At 41.2% G+C, this 20,562-nt stretch overlaps 1 protein-coding gene across 5 annotated transcripts in view; it reads left to right on the top strand.

The window, feature by feature from the left end:
* The window catches only part of ENOX1 (ecto-NOX disulfide-thiol exchanger 1), a 370,433-nt gene that overhangs the window by 193,689 nt on the left and 156,182 nt on the right, over positions 1 to 20,562 (top strand). The window contains exon 1 of one of the 5 annotated variants that reach the window (XM_054809885.1): positions 3,507 to 3,635. The exons of the other annotated variants lie outside the window; for them this stretch is intronic. The gene's annotated coding sequence lies outside the window, so the exon portion shown is untranslated. Of the gene's footprint in view, positions 1 to 3,506; positions 3,636 to 20,562 lie in introns of those variants that run through there. 5 annotated transcript variants of the gene reach the window in all.

The following is a 20,562-nucleotide window of genomic DNA, read 5'->3' as shown; positions in this document are numbered from 1 at the left end:
CTTGTTTGGGCAAGATTAACAATAGCTTTATGGCATGAAATCTGATAGCAAGCACTCTGGGTTTTTGTTTGGGTTTGATGAAGGGCCAATAGGCCTGTGCAGACCTCAGTCATCCTATTTACCTTTTACAAAAACTGATATAGTTTTAGTTTTCTTCCACTGCTCTAGAATTTCTCTGGTAGTCTAAGATTAATTGAAAATCAATGTTGGTGGTTCAAGACATCCTAAGCCAGTTTTTTTATACAAAAGTGCTGATACAGCTGCTGTTTAATACGCTTCCAAGCTACTGACAGCAAAAAAAAAAATTTATCATAGCTGAGAATCAATTGTAACGTCAAAGACACACCTATGTATCATACCAGGGGTGAGTCGAGGACAACGATGGAGGGATTTCAGGCATCTCCTAAGAATGCCACCGAGATGACTTCTCTGTAGAGTCATTTCAGGTTCACTTATCAAGTACTAACACAGGGAAGGAAAGCTCAATCTAAAGAAACACTGTATAGGACAATAAAGAAGGAAACACTGCCCATCTAAAAACCACTTGAAAATCCAAATGGACCAGAACAAAACGAGAATGAAGAAGTGCATTTGGCAGAGAGACATATTTAGTGTGGAAGGGTAAACTTCAGAGGAGCTGCTTCTCACCACCAAAGGCAGAACCGATCTATTTATTGAGCACGTTTAACTTTCCTGCATCCTTATTGGCATTTCTATCATTTCTGTCCAGCAAAGGACCAATGTCATTGCTGAGATTCCTCTTCAGCTTGCCATGCTCAGAAAGTTGTTATTGTCCTTTACTCTGTATAATAGTGATTTTTTCTCCTTCTATCTTTTTTTCCCCCAATTCATCTAATATATATTAATTGAAATCCATTTCCCTTTGTTCCCTGCTGTAGATTATTTTTTGTAGCTATTTTTTCTTCAGTAAGCTAGAGTGACAATTCAGGCAAGTATTTCTTTTTTCTTAATTTTTTTTTAGTCTCTGGTAAAATGTTCTTAAACAGGTCCCAGCTTTCATCTTTTTCCCAAATAAACTGTTTCTGCCAGCTGAATTTGTTCCTAAGTGTTCTCTGGATTGCAAAATGAACCATTGTAAGGCACCAGGTATATTTGTTTTCATGTTATCCTGTTTGTGAATAAGAAACATAATGAGCAAATGGTGTTATTCATAAAGAAGCAACTGCTAATTTTTAGTTCTGTGGTAAATTTTATGTTATCTTTCAAGATTAGGTATAACATAAAATTCCTGCAAGCTAAATGCAGTTCTTACTGAGTTCAAAAAATGTCCTTATGTAGATTTTTTTTTATTATTATTATTATTAATATTAATATTTCAAGGCAGCACAAAGCCCCCAGCGTATGCTATTGAAATTGAAGTCCTTCATGGTAATTCAGAATTCTCTCCTGCACGGTATAAACAGATGCTTAAGGAATCCCTCGTCAGCATTTTCCTCAGTGCATTTGTGGTCTGGAACAGGTATCACCCTGTTTATCTTGCACAGCCTTACTTCCAAAAACACTCCATCTTCCTCCTCCTGTCGCAGCAGGACGGGCTGAGGGAAAACTTGGCTGTTTCCTTCCAGCAAACACTTCTCCATGCCGAGGGCCGCGGCTGCAGCCTGCCTTTATTGCTCACTCAACCCCGGGGAAACCAGAGATTTCACTGGGTTGTGGTCAGCATGTAAAACCAATTAAATCAAGAGATAGATACATTTTGTATTTTTCAGTCCAGCCTTCCAGAAAGTATTACGCTGATAAAGTGCTGGCCTTTACCAAGGGAAAAAGAGAGATGAGTATAGAGCCTTTCTAAGACATTACAGAAATATGGGATAATATAGGAAATATGGGGTGTCTCCACACATCCCCAGGCCGGGGCTGCTCTGCAGTGGAAGAGGAGCCAGGAGAGTGGGAGGCAGGCAGGGGCAGTGTGCTCCCCAGCAAGCGTGCAGTCCCATGGTGCCCCAACATGGCCAGCGGAGTGGGACCAAGGCCTGTAGTCAAGCTGGGGCTGGGATGCACAAGATATTCTACTCTGCTCTCGTGAGACCCCACCTGGAGTACTGCGTCCAGCTCTGAGGCCCCCAACATAAGAGGGACATGGAGCTGTTGGAGTGAGTCCAGAGGAGGGCCACGAAGCTGATCAGAGGGCTGGAGCACCTCTCCTATGAGGACAGGCTGAGAGAGTTGGGATTGTTCAGCCTGGAGAAGAGAAGGCTCCGGGGAGATCTAATTGCGGCTTACCAGTACCTGAAGGGGCCTACAGGAAAGCTGGAGAGGGACTGTTTATCAGGGAGTGTAGTGATTTAGATTAGATATTAGAAAGAAATTCTTTACTGTGAGGGTGGTGAGGCACTGGCACAGGCTGCCCAGAGAAGCTGTGGCTGCCCCCTCCCTGGAAGTGTTCAAGGCCAGGCTGGATGGGGCTTTGGGCAGCCTGGTGTAGTGGAGGGTGTCCCTGCCCATGGCAGGGGGGTTGGAACTAGATGATCTTTAAGGTCCCTTCCAACACAAACCATTCTGTGATTCTATGATACGGGGCCAGGCCCACCCATGGCTGCAGCCTAATGCAGGCGGGGAGTGAGGGAAGGGCCTGAGCACCAAAGCAGCTACTGAGCCCTGGGGGAAGAGGATCCCAGCGAGGCTGCTCATGGCTCTGTCCCACACCGTGGCTGATCTGCACCAAGTTCAGTCGGCATTGATCAAGCAGGACTAACATGACTGCTGATTATTTCCAAAGGGTTACTGCTGCTCCTTGCATCAATAAAATACACACAAGGCTTTGGGTTACCCAAGCACTGCTTGCTGATAGGAAACGTGGCATCAACTTTTCCTGCCCATGGTGCGTTTCAAAAGACTATAATCTGAATTTAGTGTGTTTTTCACTTGGATTTTGCACTACGCTTAAATGCAAATTCTGTAAGAATATCTTTTAATGTCATTTCTAAGATTGTAAAAGATCCTCAGTACAGCCCTCCAGATCCCAAAGTAGAGAAAGCTATTAGGTATGTTATTATTTTAAATTTTAATCTGTTCTGATGTTCCAGAAATGCTCAATCTGTAATGTCTTTTGTATTAATCATAATAAATTTTTTATCCTTTCAGGAGAGGGCATGCTGACGTAATGTCTAAGTGAAAGAGGCAACTTGTCTGAGCTACTTTATGATACTTGCTAGACTTAAAATGAATGTCAGAAAGTTCCAACAGAGATGTTGTGCTGAAAACAAAGGCCAAAAAAAGGGATAGAGATACAATATAATAACCACATGCAGCTATTTGCTTGCTTGCTGTTTTCTAATTTACAGAAAATAAAGCTCACTTGTAGGGCAGCTGTAGAAATTCAGTAGATGTAGCAGTCCTTATTACAAAAGTAGTGGACCGGGGTGGGGGGGAAGAAGAAGCAAGAACAAAAAAAAAGTGTGATAAAGGTTTCAAAAGCAGACACGTGCTGAATACTTGTATTTTTTTTTTCCTGTTGCTCTGCAAAGAACGGTCAGCCTTAACAGAACTAAGTCAGTAGCTCCATGCCTGTGCCTGGCCTCTGAAAAAAAGGCAAGCACACGTGTACAGAGGCTGAAGCACCGGCCTGAGGGATGTGAACATCTCCTGTCTCACCACTGCTCATCCATTGGCGGGTATGAGCTTGGGTGTATGGCTCATTACTAGTTTCCACGTGCAACCGAGCGTATTTCAACAGGCTATCTCAGGTTTTGTCAACGTGCTCACATTGCAACGAGGAGAACTATCTTGGCTAAAACTGTTCTATGATCATGCATCTTGTCAATGGTAGGTGACCTGTGAGGCGATGCACGTCATTTATCTATTACCCTCCAAAATACCCAGATCAAGCTTCCCTGCTATAGCACAGATCTGCCTGTGTTCAAAGCTTGACAAAGACTTGGTATAGCCTTCAATATTGACATTTAAGGCTCTTGTATGCATCACCCTTCTGTGAAATTACTGAGCGCTTCCCATTTAGAGCAGTGCCCAGAATACGTGCCCTGGCTCCCCTTTCGGAGCCAGGCAGACTGGGACTGGCATGCACACCTAAATAATTAATGGCTGTTTATCCAGGCACTAACAATGCTGTGTGGTTTGTTTTTTTAATTCCAGCCTGCAAAGAGCGTTTCTTGGCTTACTTCTTGGCTGAGAGTAGAGTGCGGTCAGAACAAGAGAGCCAGAGAAGTGTATATTTTAGAGCGCCAAATAGATTAAAACACAGTGGTGCTCTTCCTCCTGACAGCTGAAAGCCACTCCTGTCCACAAACTGTGGGCATGCTTGCTTCTCATTATTAGCTGTCATTTGAAGTAGAAAATGAACAAGAGAGCTAAACATTTGGGGAGAGATTGCTGAATGCACAACAGTCAAACCCTACCAGAGCTGTGGGGTAGGAGGGTGCGGATTTAATGCGTGACAGTGGTTGTAAGAGCATTTTGTACATCTGGTTCAGTTCATGGGCTGGCTCCATTTGTGGAGGGGAGCCGTGGCTGTTATTGTTTGGTCCCTCTGTCTTATTTTAGCTTCACATTACTCAATGTCTGATTATGTTGGACAATATTCACTGTTGATGTTGAGAACATTTTGGACAGCAGTGAAAAAATGCCAAGGTTTATGTCCATATCATTCTATCACTGCATAGGAAACCTGTGAGAGTAAGCCAAGGCAGGCACTGGATGCTTTGCAGAAGGAGGGGTGCCAGCCTAGAATAAATAGAGAAATAAATAAATAAATAAATAAATAAATAAATAAATGTGTTTGGCTCCCCTCTTTTCTCCCACTCTGACTGCCTGTATAACAAGCAGATGAACTGGGAGTCCTCAAACCGCTTGTGTGATGGCCCTGAGTCTGAAAAATTAGAAGAGGGAAAAAGAAACCTACTTAGATGCCATAGTCAGATGGAGGCTATGGAGGTGTCAAATTTTCAGACAGCTTAATAAATGTACAGAAGATAGCTCCTGCTAGCAGAGTTCGGGTGTGATGTCCTGACAAGAACTCCTCTGGCAGGTGGTGGTGGCAGCAGGGTGGGAATTTTGCAGATTCTCTGAATTGTGGCATGATGTGTTAGAGCTGAGAGCATTACTGGGCATGTTGTTCAGCAAAGCAGAATTTCTGTCCATGTTTTCTTTTCAAGTTTATCCAGACTGCTTTACAGCTGTGATGACTTGTGGCACAGCGCAGTCCAAAAGCTGGTGTGGCAATGTATATATATAGGTATAACATCATTCATGCTGAAATTGCGAGGTGGTGCTTTGAGAAGAATGGGTACTTGAATTTTGGGTTGTTATGTGAACCAAACAAAACCAGACGTAATATTTGGCACATAAGGAAGTATTATATTTCATTTCATTGTAATGTTTTCAGTGGATCCAAAATTCTGTAGCTATCCCAAATTCATACAGTGTCTTCAATGCTGCATATCATCTTTTTATCTTAGGTTTATCTGGAAGAAGTATCTCCATTAACCAAACTGGAGGTGATTCAGGAATACTGATTATTTCACCAAGGTTAATATTACCTTATAATAAAACCTGTTCTTTATGGATTCACTTACTTAGGGCGATACTGCTCACATATAGTAGATGATATTAAAATCTTTACAAATGTTTTTGTAAGTAACTAAAATTACTGTGACATTTATGGTATTCCCTTTCCTTAGACTATGGAATAAAGCAGTTACTTTACTTTCAAAGCAAAACTATAAAGATTTCCATTCAGGATTTATATTGGGGAAAAAAAAAAACATGAAGTGCCATTTTGGGTGATGTGACTGTATTTTAATATCTTCCATGCCCAGTGCCATGTCACTGCAAAGGCTTGCAAACTGAATGTGGGGGACATGTCGCCTTTTCTCTGTCTCGCTTGTCTTTGCCCAGCTGAAGATGGATGGGTGTGCCATTCAAATGTCCAACAGTATGAGGGACCAGTGCGAGGTTTTCTGGCCCTGTAGACAGAGCCTATAGCAGGGTGGGCTCCAGATGTGAAGAAGAAGGGAGAGGGGTTTGAGGCAATAGCTGGGCTCCTGGAGGCAGATGAGAGGTCAGTTCTGGGTGGAGAAAGGGAATGGATGGGGCAACGTGGGTAAGAGCAGCTGGGGAAAAGGAGTGAGGAGCTTTGCAGAGGCAGTGGGGCTGGGGGGGTAAGTGCAGGAGACAGTAGCAGGTTATTAGGAGGTGCTTGAGGCTTTTCCTCTCTTTTGCCCCTAGAAAATTCCTCTCCCTCTGCATCCTCCCCTCTTTAGGATATCAGTCTCTGAGCTCACATCTCCTGGGACTCACAGACCTATCTTGTCACCATCCAACATATTATTTTCACTTCAGCTCATAAAAGGCAGCCCGTCCTCCCCATTCATCTCTAATGATGCCTCCTCACCTTCTTGGCCCTCCCAAGGAGGAGGAGGAAAAAAAAAAAATAGGAGAAGGAAAAACAGAGAGACCTCCTAGAGGAAGAACTGCAGTTGTTGCCACAACTGAGTGTGAAGGTGGCAGCTACTGAAATGGAAGGAAATGCCTACCCTTCTCCACCAGCTTTGCAGTGCCAAGGCATAGGTGAGACTAGTCAGGTTAGAGTGGCCCATCTCCATCTTTTCAGGCATTTGCAACACTTATCCGGCACCAGTAAAGTAGACAGGGGCCATCCCTGCAATGCCTACCTGCCTGTGTCTGGACCTCTACCTTAATCCTGCTGGATCTCAGGAAAGTGTTAAGTATTCAAGGCAGGGTCGGATGGGGCTTTGGGCAACCTGATCTAGTGAAGGGTGTCCTTGCCCATGGCAGAGGGGTTGGAACTAGATGATCTTTAAGGTCCCTTGCAACCCAAACCATTCTATGATTCTGGGAAAGAGTTTGGTTCATGGTAGACCCATTGACTCTGTTCTTGTTCTTTCAATCTTTTTTTCTGCTAGCCTCATGGAGTTATGAGGAGTTTTAAAAAAATGAAAGAAAGAAAACTTATCTCTGGTATTCAACTCAGTAGCTGAACAAAAGTAGTGCAAAAGTACTGGAATAGGTGTTGAGTAAAAATGTGCGTTGTGGTAACTATTCTGAGTATAGCTGCTCTTTCGTGACAACTCCTTTGAATTATTTCCATGTGGAACAGAGCAGCTCTGACAGCAGCTCTTTTTTACAGAGAGGCAATTTCCCTCATATATGACTTGTCAGCTGCTAACTGTGGGTGTGTAAATATAGCTGAAATTTGGAAATAGTGCCAATCTGGCCGAGGTTTGGGCACCTATTATTTATGGCTGAATGGATGAGATTTACCAAGCTGAGTTTGATGGTAAACGTTGCAGGGCAGGTACATTACCCAAGCTTGTGTTTGTGGAGCACCTCAGCAGTTTTATATCGATTTCAATAATGCAGTTGTTCTTGAAACAGCTCTATAAGTGGTGAATAAAGTATGTAATTTATCTAATAAGCATAACAACATTCAGAAGCACCTCACTTTAATTTTACTCCAGTCCCATTGACCCTTTCTCCTCCCTTTGCTTTTATGGTTGTGTCCTCCCTCTCTCATCATTCTTACATCTCATTTGGGATTTCTCCTTCTCCCACTCCATCTTTCAGCTGAACTCCCACAGGACATGAGATCCTCCCTCCATACTTCTGGCACAAGTGACCTCATTTGTTTTGAGAGCCTCTGCTGTAATGTCTGCACTTTTAACTCACAAATTTATTTCTTCTTGTTTGTTTTGTCTCATGTCATCCAGTGCCACGGTTCTGGTTCACGTTCTTTCTGTGGTGAGTAATCTTTCTGAGCGTATTTCCTGCTCTGACTTACCTTGGCATGATCTTGGTGTGTCAGCTTGCAATTTCTGTCTACACAAAGGGCAGGGGTTTGCTAAAGGCCACTTCCCAGGTCAGCTTTCCCATACAGCCAGTTGTTTCCAAAAAAGTTCATGGAACTGTAACTAGGAAAGGTCTTAAGAGCTTTTAAATGGGTGAGGATATGTCTGTCTTTGCAAGTCTACCAAAGATGCAACTACTATAATTACATTTCTCAGCCTCCTGAGATCTTCCTCTTTGACTGGAAGCCCTCTTCCTGAGAAATCACATTAAGATTTTTCTTCCTTATTTTCAAGGTCTTATCTCCCTTTTGATCTGGATGTTTATGAGATCCTCTCATCCACATCATCCAGAAAGAGTGCTAGAGATCACAATGCACCTTTTCTGTTGTAATTCCCACGTCTCAGTGCCAGAGTCTCTATTTCCTAAAATACAAATAAATCCACTTTTTATCCCTAATTTTATCTAAATGTATCAAAATTATTTACAGAAGAACCCTCTCCTTTTTACAGGAGACCTTTTATTAGTCAAATTTTCACTCTATCACAGTATTGCAGAAGGTGCAGCAAATTCAAGGAATAATTAGTCAAAGAAGTGGAGAAATCAGCAAAGGAGGATTAGCTGTGTCTAATATGATCTCTAGGACAGAGGATTGCCTTTATTTATGCTGTGTCTTTGCTGCATATGGCAGCAAGCTTATATTGAAACTTCAAGTTAGTAATTTAGCTTGAGTTGTCTGAAAGCTGGAATTTTGTATGTGTTCACATTTCTTGCAGATGTCTGTCACACAGCAAATGTTTCTGGCTGCCTGCCCTCAAAATACTAGGAAAAAAAAAAAAAAGATCCTTGAAAAAGTGAAATACTAATGACTTAGAGCCACTTCATATCTAATAGCTAGCGAGTGTACTTCTTGCTTCAAGGGAATGGGAACAATGAAACATGGAGTTTGCTTGGTGGTGGAAGGCTTTGCATTGTTTCTGAAGAAATACTTGCAAATTACCTATTTGGTGGCTCTCTTTTTAAAAAGCAGGCAAATCACTATGTGATGATGACAGAAGTGATTGTGTTATTTTAAGTTTGACTCAAAACATATATTGCATTGGACAAAAAATAAGAAATTATTCAGAAAATATGCTCTAATATGCTCTGCTGGGTTTCAGCGTCTCCAGGGAGCTTCATTTTATGACTTTATCAGCTTGCCTTTAAGCCACAGAATATGTGATTCACAATTTCACCGTCCTGTTAGTTCATGCTTCTGTTGGGAAAGTGAATCAATTTCTGGATCTGATGTGTGTATAAACAGCTTCCTTTTCCTTATAGTCTCAAGGGAAATCATGAAATGTCCAAAGAATAAAGGTACACAGAGGTATAGATGAATTCCAGTGCTGAAAGCTGAAAGTTAAGATGTATCTAAGTGTTAGAACTTTAATAAGAATTCAATAATGAGTGTTTTGCCAGCGATGTGGCTATGTGCTCTCACACTTACCAGCTATTTGTACACTGTGTACTTTGGTCACTGGGTGCAGTAACCAGGAAAGAACAAAAGACTTAGCAAATTAAATCTAAAGATTTCCACTCCTGCTGTAGAACAGATAGGTGTAATGTACCATTTCATTTTAAACCAAATTACGTATCAGGACATTCAGATACTTCTCTCTGAAGCCATCAGTGTATAACCTCTGATATAACCAGAACTAAGATGCTTAAGTTCCAATTATGAATTTTGATGAAAAATCTTTAAACAGAAAAAAGAGATACCAAAACTAAACAGCTCTGTGATGTAATTCATCTTTCTCCTCCTTCTGCCTTCTTTATTGTTCATTCAAGTGCACATGTAACATAAGGGCTTGATCAAAAGTGCTTTGGGATAGGTGAAAAACTGCCAGCTGGCTTGGCTGGCATTTGAACATCACCTGTATGTTTTGTCTTTAGAGATTTCTTGAGTGTTGATGGAGCACATGCTATACAAGAAGAAACTATGACAACTGAGTCTGTTCAGCCTTAGGAAAATAATTTTGGGGAAGGATCTAAATGTTATCTTCAGGACCTAAATGTTATCTTGAGCTATCTAATGGGGATATAAGGAAGATGAAACCAGATTTTTCTTGGAAAGGAAGCATGACGGGAGAGGGAATGGGCACGAGTTGCAACATGGGAAATCCCAGCTGGATATTAGGGGGGAAAAAAATCACAGTAAGGTGGTCAAACGTTGGAGCAGGTTGCACAGAGAGGCTGTGAACTCTCCATTCTTGGAGCTATTCAAACCTGACAGTCTTCAGCAACTAGATCTAAGCTGGCAATGCTTAGAGCGAGGGTTTGCACCAGATAACTGCAGGCCTCCAGCCTGCATGGTTCTGTGCTTCTATAAATCCTGTTCTTTTAATGTAGTTTGCTGTTTTCATCTAACTCTTAAATAAAGTTGAAATGTTCTGTGTGTTTTCAGAAACTACTGGGTTTGCTCTCATTTGCTTACACAAATTGAGAAATGGAAAGGTTGTTAAAGAAAGGATTCAGTGAACTGCAAAATCATGTACTTTTCTCTGGAACTGTGCATTTTATACATTTGGTTTATAATACCAGGTAGAAAATATGTGCTGAGGGTTCACTGCTTTTATGAGCTGAGATACCTATATCCATGAATAATATATATCTGTGGTGTTTTCTTCTCTTTTTTTTTAATGAACAAAGCAAATAAAAGCATTCTATGGTTGTTTGGAATATTAAACCATGCCTGCATTCACACTGGAAATAAGCTCAAGTCTAATAAGTGTTATTATTGGTCCAGATAGATCTGCTTTTCCATATAAATATTAGGATCTTTCCTTGCTTGTTCTATTAATCTGTGTCTTAGGGAAAACGTCTTTTGCACAACATGCTTTTGCAATACCTTAGCCACAGAAGATTTTGTCTGACAATTTATTAAAGTCAGCACTTCTAAAAACTTTTGTCAAAAGCTGACAATTAAAACTCATACTGTTTGAAATATAACAACATTTTAAACAATTTTCCTATGAAAAATCTCGGATTTGTTTTTGCAAATGAAGTTATACATTTCTATTTGAAATATTTTTTAAACTTTAAGCTAGATAATTTACAAACATTTTAAACAACATCAGCATGAAATATCATATGAACTGAAATTGTCTTTGCAGTTCAATAAAATGTTTAATATTATGGTCGATGAATTTGGCCTGATTTAGGCTGGTTAAACAAATTCTGCATATCAGAATTTCTTATGGGACAGGAAGATGATCTCTTATCCAACACACAATATGTTACAACATATTACAGCAAAGGGTGGAGTATGAATATAGAACATGGAATATGAACAATAGGTTTTGTATAGATGTTGTGTTTTAACTCCGGTCATCAGCTAAGCCCCACACTGCCGCTCACTCACTTCCCCCTAGTAGTAGATTGGGGAAGAAAATTAGAAGGGTCAAAGTGAGAAAACTCATGGGTTTAATAGGTAAAGCAAAAGCCGCGCACGCAAGCAAAGCAAGACAAGGAATTCATTCCTCACTTCCCATGGGCAGGCAGGTGTTCAGCCATCTCCAGGAAAGCAGGGCTCCATCACACATAACAGTGACTTGGGAAGACAAATGCTATGACTCTGAACATGCCCCCTCCGCCCCTTGCTTCTTCTTCCCCCAGCTTTATATGCTGAGTATGAGATCCTATGGTACGGAATATCCCTTTGGTCAGTTGGGGTCAGCTCTCCCGGCTGTGTCCCCTCCCAAATCCTTGTGCACCCCCAGCCCACTCGCTGGTGGGGTGGTGTGAGGAGCAGAAGAGGCCTTGGTTCTGTGCAAGCACTGCTCAGCAATAACGAAAACATCCCTGTGTTAACACTGTTTTGGTCACAAATCCAGAACACAGCCCCATAATAGCTACTGTGAAGAAAATTAACTCTATCCCAGCCAAAAGCAGCATAGCGGACTTTGATAGATATGTTCCATAGTAGACGTCTGGAAATAGGACAAACATGTCTGATCAAGGGAAAAACTTCTTTAATTCTGTAGATTCAACTGGATTGTAATAATGAGAGACTCCAGGCTCTCCAGTCATCCAGTAATACTGCTGTTAGATACAAAATAACCTGGGAAGTGAATGATGATCAAAAACATTAAACTGCAAAGGAAGTCTATGTTTTTTCCTAAGGCTAATTGCATCTGAATAGATGTTTGTGCCCTTCTCTGAAAAACAGAGTAGAAACTAGCACAGGACCAGAATAGTTTAACATAAATACTGTATATGGTTATTTCTGCCTACCACATCATCCTGTGATTATTGTTGGAACTTCTGTTTTTATAACCAGTAATCTTTTTTCATTTGGGACATGTCTTGCATGGTTCTGCCTTCCTGGGGAGAAGGAAAAACTGATATTTCTTGCAAGAAACATGTACAGTAAAGGCCAAACGGATTTAATCAGTATTATTTACTTAGCCAGCAGGGCTGTTCGTCAGTACCTTATACAGATCATTCTAAGCTTATAAAAGACAATGAAATAATTGTGACCAGATTGGTTAAGTTTCACTCTTACTTTCTTTCTGAACACTGGCTTTCTTGGCTCCTGAATAAAGCTTTTGAGGAATAAAGCTTTGGCTTCACAAAACAAAGTAGTTTGTATAGTTTAACTGTAAACAGCCAAGACTGTAATTTTGGAGAGACTGGAACAATTTGTCTTCTTCCATGAAGCATTTCCGAAGCATTTTCATGACAAAAATGTTGATGTTTTACACACAGTTTACTATTGGAGAAGGACTGCTTTAAATTGTATTTAGATAGCTTTTTTTCTATCTACTTGTTATGAAAAAATAGGTGACTATTTTGTTTAGAAATGTCTAATATACTAAGTATCTATATGCTTTAATCTCTAAGTATCCATTGCACAGAATTACAATATTCCCAAGATGTTGCAAGTTATGACAGATGATGATTGGCACTTATTCATCATTAGGACATAAGGAATTTCCCAAAGCAGTGGATTTAGGTCCCCTTTGAAAGGTTTTTGCCCCATATTATTGAATAGAAAACTTCAGAAAAGATGCACTCATACATGCTTTTGCTTACATACAAGCATATACCATGTTTGTTTAAATAATGCTTATATGTATGTATATCTTCTGAAGGGGCTAGGATTGTCCAAAAGTCAGCAGGGAGAATCTTGAATGTGAAGTGCAGACACAAAACGATATCTAGAAAAAAAAAAAGATCTAATTTAACCCACAGGACAGAGAGCACAGGAACTCCTCAGCCAGCTGTAGAAGTATTACCGTGCGGCTGGGAAATTACTGCTGCCTGGAGTGTCGAGTAAGCAGAGGGCAATGCAGAGCTAAGCCTTGCAGTAGTGTATGAAGAGCAGTCAGATACAAAATCAAGATAAATCTCTCACTTCTGTCGGTGGCTTCCTTGTCAGGCTGTCCTCCTTTCCCTTTTCTTTCCACTGTTCTACAAGAAATGTCTGCTTTCTAGAGCAGGGGAGAGGTTCAGCTACAGTGAGTGTGAGTTTTTCCCCCTTTTTTCTATTTGCTGACTCTGTGGATCTGATAATCATCCGTTGTCTGCTCATTGCTTTTCTGCATAGCTAAATTGTTTCCACTGTTTGTTCGCTGACTGTATCGTAGGATGACAGTGCATCCTCAGCACACACCTCCTCAGAACACTCATGCTTTAGGAATACCCTTCCGAGACTATATGTATATAATACATTTATATGCCTTCTGTCGCATGCCATGGGATTCCTTCTGGCATTTGAAAGAGGAAGATAGTTACTGCTTCTTCATTCTGGGGCCACAGTCTCGCTGGGGCAAGTGGCCGCTGTAGCTTTAGGAGCACCTGGTGCACCTCAACTTGTTAAAGATGAATGCTTTGTAATGAGAAATTATGCTGCCAGACAGCAAATTAATGATTGATGTAAGATGGAGAGTTACAGATTGTAATTGTGCTAGCAAGATACGAGATGATGCTTAAAGTATAATTTTAACAGTATTTAAGTGGAACAGTAGATGAACCACCACTATCCTAACTAAACACATAGAAGAATTGCAAAATATAAATGCTCATTACTGCTAAGTTCCCTCTGCTGTCAGTGACTGACTTGGAGATGGGGTGATTGACTTGGAGCTGATGTAAAACTGCTTGATTTACAAGCCGAATTTTAAGTCTTTTCCAGTTGTTCTCCTTTAATGCAGGCAGGGGAAAGCAACTCATCTGGTCATTGCTGCATGGTTCACTGAGTGGGGAGAAGATGACATATTTTATCCAGTCACTGAGATATCACTGTCATTTCACTCTGTGTGTAGCAATTAAAGCAAAGTGAATCATTTACTTGACAAATTCAGCCTCTTGTTCTTCCTATGGAAGTATTATTATCTCTAGTTTATTTTTTGTTTGAATTGCCTGATGGCAGATTTCTCTCATCACCTCAGTTGCTGACAAACTGTAATTAGGTATCCTTGTGCACGGTACTAGCCAAAGAAGGTGCAGGGAGCCAGTTCCTTCAGCGGTTTGTTTAATTACCTTTGTGTGCTGGCTCCAAAGGATTTTGGGAGCCTGGCCTCCCTTGCTTTGTCAAGCTGTGTAAATCCCATATCAATTATACTTCCTATTCTGGAAGCAAATCATGGAGTGTACAAGCTTCGAATTTGCTTTGCATGACTATTTGTAAGAAGCAAACATAAAAGGAGCTTGTGTTCAGCCACAATATATTCATTGTTAATTTGAAGTGAATATTTATAACTTTTTTTTTTTCTGATACTACTAGCAATTAATTTGGTATTCAACTAATTCTGCCCAGCCTGTGCCTGGTCCGAATTTTCTGTCCCTGCGTTTCCAATACATTTCCTACACACTATTTTGTCCTTAATGACTTTATAGCTTGTTTATTGGAAACAGGTTTTTAATTATTTTTCAACAGTATTGGAGACCTGATTTAATGAGCAATTGTTAGATATACTAGGGAGACACATTCACCTGATTAATGTGATAGTTAACTGAGCAACAAAATTGCCTCATGAAGAAGCAGCTGTACATAGAGTTGAAGCAGTAAGAAAGTTTGAGGGAACGTGAAGAAAATTTTGAAGGAAGATCAGTTACAATAGGGTACTCAGCAAGCTGAAGGCTAAATATAAATATACAGTGTTAGTTTGCTGGTTAGTTGGTTGGTTGGTCTGTTAGTTATGTGCATGTGCACACACACATCTGTATTAGGAGACAGTTTATATTGGCTTGACTGCAAGATACTGCATTGGAGTGACAGGATATTCAAGGACTGTAAAAAAAAAAAAGGGGGGGGATTGGGTCCTTCAGGTATGTGTTGGAGATGAAATTGTGCTGCAGCCAGCACTTTAATTGCATGCAGTGTTGGCGTCCAGTTTCAGTGCTAATGTGTGCTTTTGGAAACAGATCCATCCTTTGGGAAACAAGTCTTTTCTCAGAGAGAGGAAGGGAGGAGAGAAGTTGGACACTCTTTAGTTGGCGGAGCTCACGCTGGAATATTTCTTGTGTTACTGACTTGCTCCTATCAGCAGCAATTAGATTCTCAGCTTGCAGGTTTGTGGTCAGCTGAAACGATCAGACTAGCGGGTTCACCACACGGTTTTAGTACGAGATACTTCCACTCATGCATTTGGATGGCATCTTTCCTCCTCGGTGCAAGCACTGTTTGCAAAGCAAGATGTCACAGCGGTGCCCCAGCAGAATCTCATGACTAGAACACTGGGTTTCATTCCTGCAGAGGGTTGTGGCATCTGTGGGGAGCAGAACCACAGGGAGGGTAGTGGGGACACAGTGCATGGGGGCCAAAAAGTGGCGCAGCAGCAGCCAGAGCTAGAAGAAGAGAGTTGAAGCGTGAGTGCTAGAGGAAACAACTCAGCTGACAACTCTGTCGTGTAGTTTCCAGCTTTGCGTATATGATGGATATCTCCTCACAAGACTGAAGTACAGAATGTTTCAAGGTCATGGCGTGGTGTAAACCATCCCACTCCCAAACTTATTGGGCCATTTATAGCCCAACGCAACCCTCTGTTTTCAAGTCAGGGCTGGTGGCTTTGTGTTCCTGCTCACTCATACACCAGTGAGGGCAGGAGCTTTTCTTTCCAAAAGGAAAGGTGAGTTGACTTTTTGTATGGAAAGTTGCATTCTTGTTCACCTGCTTTTAACCAGGTGATAGCTCAGCTTGAGAAGATGAACTGGCTTTCTGTGCCATGCGATCTCTTTGGGAGCAAAGAGTGGGGAGAAGACTGCTAAGATACTTTGCCAAGGTCAAAACTAAGTGAAACTGGGCTGGACACACTACTGAGATCTTAAGAGATTTTGAAGAAAATAGAGAAAAATGAGAAGGCAATTAACTTACACCTGTTTGGAAGAGGAAAATGCTCTTGTGACTGACGAGCACCCTGCACCACCTTCACTAGTTCAGCTCATCTCCATTGTGACAAGTAACTTGGACAGTTCTTTGCAAAGCACTTTTAATTCCTTGCCTGGCTAACATGATGGACATATAAATTACTTTAATTATGCTTTGACTGCTTATTTCAAAGCCAGGAGGGACACTGGTGTGATGGTTGGAGAATCAGAGTAGAATTCAGCAGATCTGGATTAATTTCAAATTCCTGTCATAGCTTTGCTTTAGCAGGTAACTTTTTTTTTCTATGCCTCATTTTATTGTCTGCAAAAAGGAAGTAATGATCCTTATGTTCCACCCATGCTGTCCTGCATTACTGATTTAGCCGGTAGGATTTCTGGGGCTGTATATGTGCCTTGGGTCAGCGGTGCTCCAGCCCTCCTGGGCCACATCAGCCCTCTGTTTCAAAAGCTTTTGTCTTGCCTGGCTTGGAGGGAAGGTTCCCAGTGATGTTTGGATTTGGGCTCTACTTGCCTTTTGTTATCTTTCATATAGCACCTTCCTTAGGCCTATTTTGTAGAGGACTCGGGGTGCTGGAGCCAGCTTGGTGGCTGTGCAGAGCAGCTCTGAGCATTTCAGATCGCTTTGTGGAAGCCTAAAACAGGCCCCAGCTCAACAGACCGGCTGAGCACATGCTTAATCTCTGCCTATTCAACAAATGCTTTAAACATAAACATGGTCCAAAGTGTTTTGCTATAGATGGGTGAGCTCCAAAATGTGCTGCTGTGCTTTGCTCGATAAGGATCAGTATTTCTCTCTGAAAAGAACTCATTATAGGACAGACACATTAGTGCTGCCTGCATTTTTAGGTAAGAGGCTTGACACTTTGCTATGTATGTGGCAGCCAAAGTAGACAAACCCAGAAAATATTTTTTTTAATTGCTTCCTGACAAGTAAACACAGATTATTTAGTGTGATAATTTGCACAGGTATTATAGATTAATGCTATCAAGCTAAACTATGTGATGGCAACCACTGATGCTAATCTTGTGTTCTTTATTCTTCAAAACCAAAAAACCTCATCTGCTTTAAACATTTTTTTTCTCTGAAGAACCTGATGCTTAAAGCAAGCTGCTTTCATGAAGGATATACTGAATTGCTGAGTCCAAGTTGTTGGATTTTTTCTCCTTGCATACAATTTAAAAAGCACATCAAGATAAAAGAGTTGAAGTAGTATAGGTTATGTGTTCCAATGCAAAGAATTTTCCTGTTTTTTAAGAAAACCCTCAAATGATTTAAGAAATTGCTGATTTAAAAAATAGCAATATATTACACTATCACCTTTGAAAACTGTGGGAGTTTAATGTAATTTAACAGATGGCCATTTATATGCGATTGCAACTTGCCGTAAACCTAATGCTGTGCAGCTGATAAACAGTGACAGAAAAAGTGGGCGATCCAAAGTACACGCAGTCAAAGCACCCAGGCCTGCCTGTATCAGCTCCTCTATAAATCACACATGGAAAACTATGAAGCCTGGGCTTTTAAAATGCCTGAGACAGAACAGCATATAAAGTAAATGCAGCAGCCAAAGTTTGTAAAAGCAACTAATACACGTACATTTATACATATGTGTATATACATATATGCATACATACATATATTTATTTCTACACTGCATGATATGTATTCAGACGTGATAGAGAAGTGTGAACGTCAAAAGTGCTGCACACATGTCTTCTGAAAAACTGCCTGCCTTCAGGTTGAACCCTCTTCCCTCACCCCTGTCCTCAGACTTACCAGTTACGTTTGCAAAGCTCAGCCCTTCACTTAGCATGGTGCTGAAAGGAAAATTTGGCATGAGTTCTTTCTTTGTCACTGGGGCCCTTTCTCTGATTTGCTTGACACAGATACGGTCCTCAGCAGTCACTGAAAAGGATTCAAATCCCTCCCTACCATCTTGTATTTTTTCCAGGTGAACACTCTGCAACTCTCTCAACAAAGTGGAAATTGGGTTGTTTTTTTTCTTTCCAGGACCCAAGTATGAACGTTTCTGGTAGGAGGCACGTAACAGAAACATGTTTGCCAAATGCTGCTGCCTCTTTCCTTGGATGTGGGAAAGCATTTTGTTGAAATGGGAAAACCAAATGAATAGAGTCCGCCAGTCCCGCACGCCTCCTGTCTGCGAGCATCCCCACCCTGGGGACGTGGGCTGTGTTACCGACTCAGGGGAATGGGTTTAGAGGAGCCCTTTGTTGAAATATTGGCAGCACATCACTGGACTCGCTGTCGTTGCAGATGGAGCGCTTTGCCGAACAGATGGATTCTCAGCTTTCTGAAAGAGAGGGAAGGTACTTGATGTACCACGGTGGGAAAGGAGGGGGGTATTCCAGACATATGGAAAGGCAGGAAAGAAGGCACGTTCTGCGCTTTTTGGTGCACTTGGAGCCTAGCAACCTCTCCCTGGCAAACTTGCTGGGAAAGCACAAGCACGGCGCTCTGTGAGAGGGCAAAGGGACTGTAAGAGACATGGAGGAAGTAATTTGCACAGAAGCAATAAAAATTAAGGCAGAGTCTAGAAAAAGCCTGCTGTCCTGGGCGTATAACTAAGTATTACGTGCTAGGGATGGCGAAGTGCTCCCGCCCAGGATCAGAGGTGCACTCCATTAAGGCACAGGACTGGTTCCAGAACAGCATAACTGGGACAGAGGACAGGTTAATATTTTAAGGTCTATTGTGTTGTAAAAGAGGCTAGAGATAAATGTTAGGTGCCACTGTGAAGCCAGGATTTCCTGTTTTCCAGAAGCGTATGCATCGGCTTCGAACTGTAGTGGTGCAGTTTGTACAATGGCATCGTTCAGATACCATATTGCCTCTTTTCTTGCGCTCTTCTTCCTCCTCTCCTCGCCTCCCCATCTTTTTCATACCTCACTTCCATCTTAATTGTTATGGCAGGATCAGTTTTGTGCAGCACCCAAGAGCCTGCAATCGTGACTCGAAATGATGTTATCTGATCCAATATTTACTGCTAAAATCTTTGTGCAATTGCCAAGTGGAGTGTGATAAGGAAGCAGCATGAACTGAGAGGAGTGATCATATTTTGGTGTTGTGTGTTAACTCTCTACAAGTTTTCAGTCACTTCACACACACAGAGAGTTAGCAGAAATATCGTACTTTATTGCGGTACAATTTAGGATATGATGACATTGGACTTTAATCTTTATTTTTACCTCTTAGCTTAATTAGACAATTTCAACACCTCTTGAATGCAGACGTTAAAGCTGTTCAGCGATAGTAAGGATGCCAAAGGCCTTGGAAATCCAGATTTTTTGAGGAAAAAAATTAAAGTGATAAAGATCAAAAATGTCAAGGTTCTTTTAAAGTGTGATATACTGCTGAAATCAGCTATGCAAAAATATCGCTGTCTTAAATAATGGCTCTGGCTTTTGTTCGTACTCAGAGTTGTGTCTGCAGCAACAGAAATGTCTATTTTTCCTGAAAAATAAAACGAACTGGATTACATGCCCACTTGTGCATCAACTGTGCTCCATTTTGCAGGACCAAATTCTCAGGGAGGCTCTGAGATAAAATAAACAAGGAATCCCATCATTGAATTTTAGTGTGAACATTTTTCAGATCGTTGTGCCTGGATCTCTGCCAAGTTTCAGCCTTATAATAAATAAATTCCAACCCACACGAAAGGGGAAAAAAAACCAACAAAAAAAACCCCAACGACGACTACAACACAAAAACACTGGGCAATTTTTATGGGGAAACAAGTGGCCAAGAATAATTTATTGGAAAAGTAATTATCTAAAGAGAGAGTGGGCTCTTCTCTCTAATTGGAAACGATAACATTTTGCAGCATTACTAAACATCCTATAGGAGGAGCATTTTGCTTCACCAACCTGGTTAAATCGAATATAAAGTTAAGATGTTGCTTCTCTCTAGTGTTATTTCTCCTTACACCCAATACTGCAATTGAGCCCACTTCCCTCTCTGTGTGACAAAATCTAATCTGGCTGCCACAGGACCTGTGAAATTCATGGAGGTGATGAGCCAGGGTCTGCTTTCTGCATTGTATGTCTGGCTTTATTGAATCTCTAGTCACCCTCAGATAATAAATATTTCATATGTTGGACAGGTGAAAGGTTTCATTCAGCTGCAGATCTGCTTCCAAGGCAACCGATTCCTGTCATTTGAACAGTTTAAACATGTTGAAAACAAAGCTTGCTCGCTGGTTTTCTCCTCTATGATTTTACGTGTAAAGCATTATCCGTCTCCCTCCTGTCCCTCCTACAAGCAGATACAGAAAAGCCCATGGCATTAACAAGTAATTCTAAACAATTTATAACCTAAAAGTATTCTCTCTTCCAGTCAAGATGGGATGAAAAATGCCATTTCATTTTACAAGCGTAGAATAAATACCTAGA

Source organism: Grus americana, chromosome 1 (genome assembly GCF_028858705.1).
Source record: "Grus americana isolate bGruAme1 chromosome 1, bGruAme1.mat, whole genome shotgun sequence".
In the NCBI taxonomy this organism is placed as follows: domain Eukaryota; kingdom Metazoa; phylum Chordata; class Aves; order Gruiformes; family Gruidae; genus Grus; species Grus americana.
The sequence above is the reverse complement of the archived record's forward strand: the minus strand, read 5'-3'. Positions and strand labels throughout refer to the sequence as shown.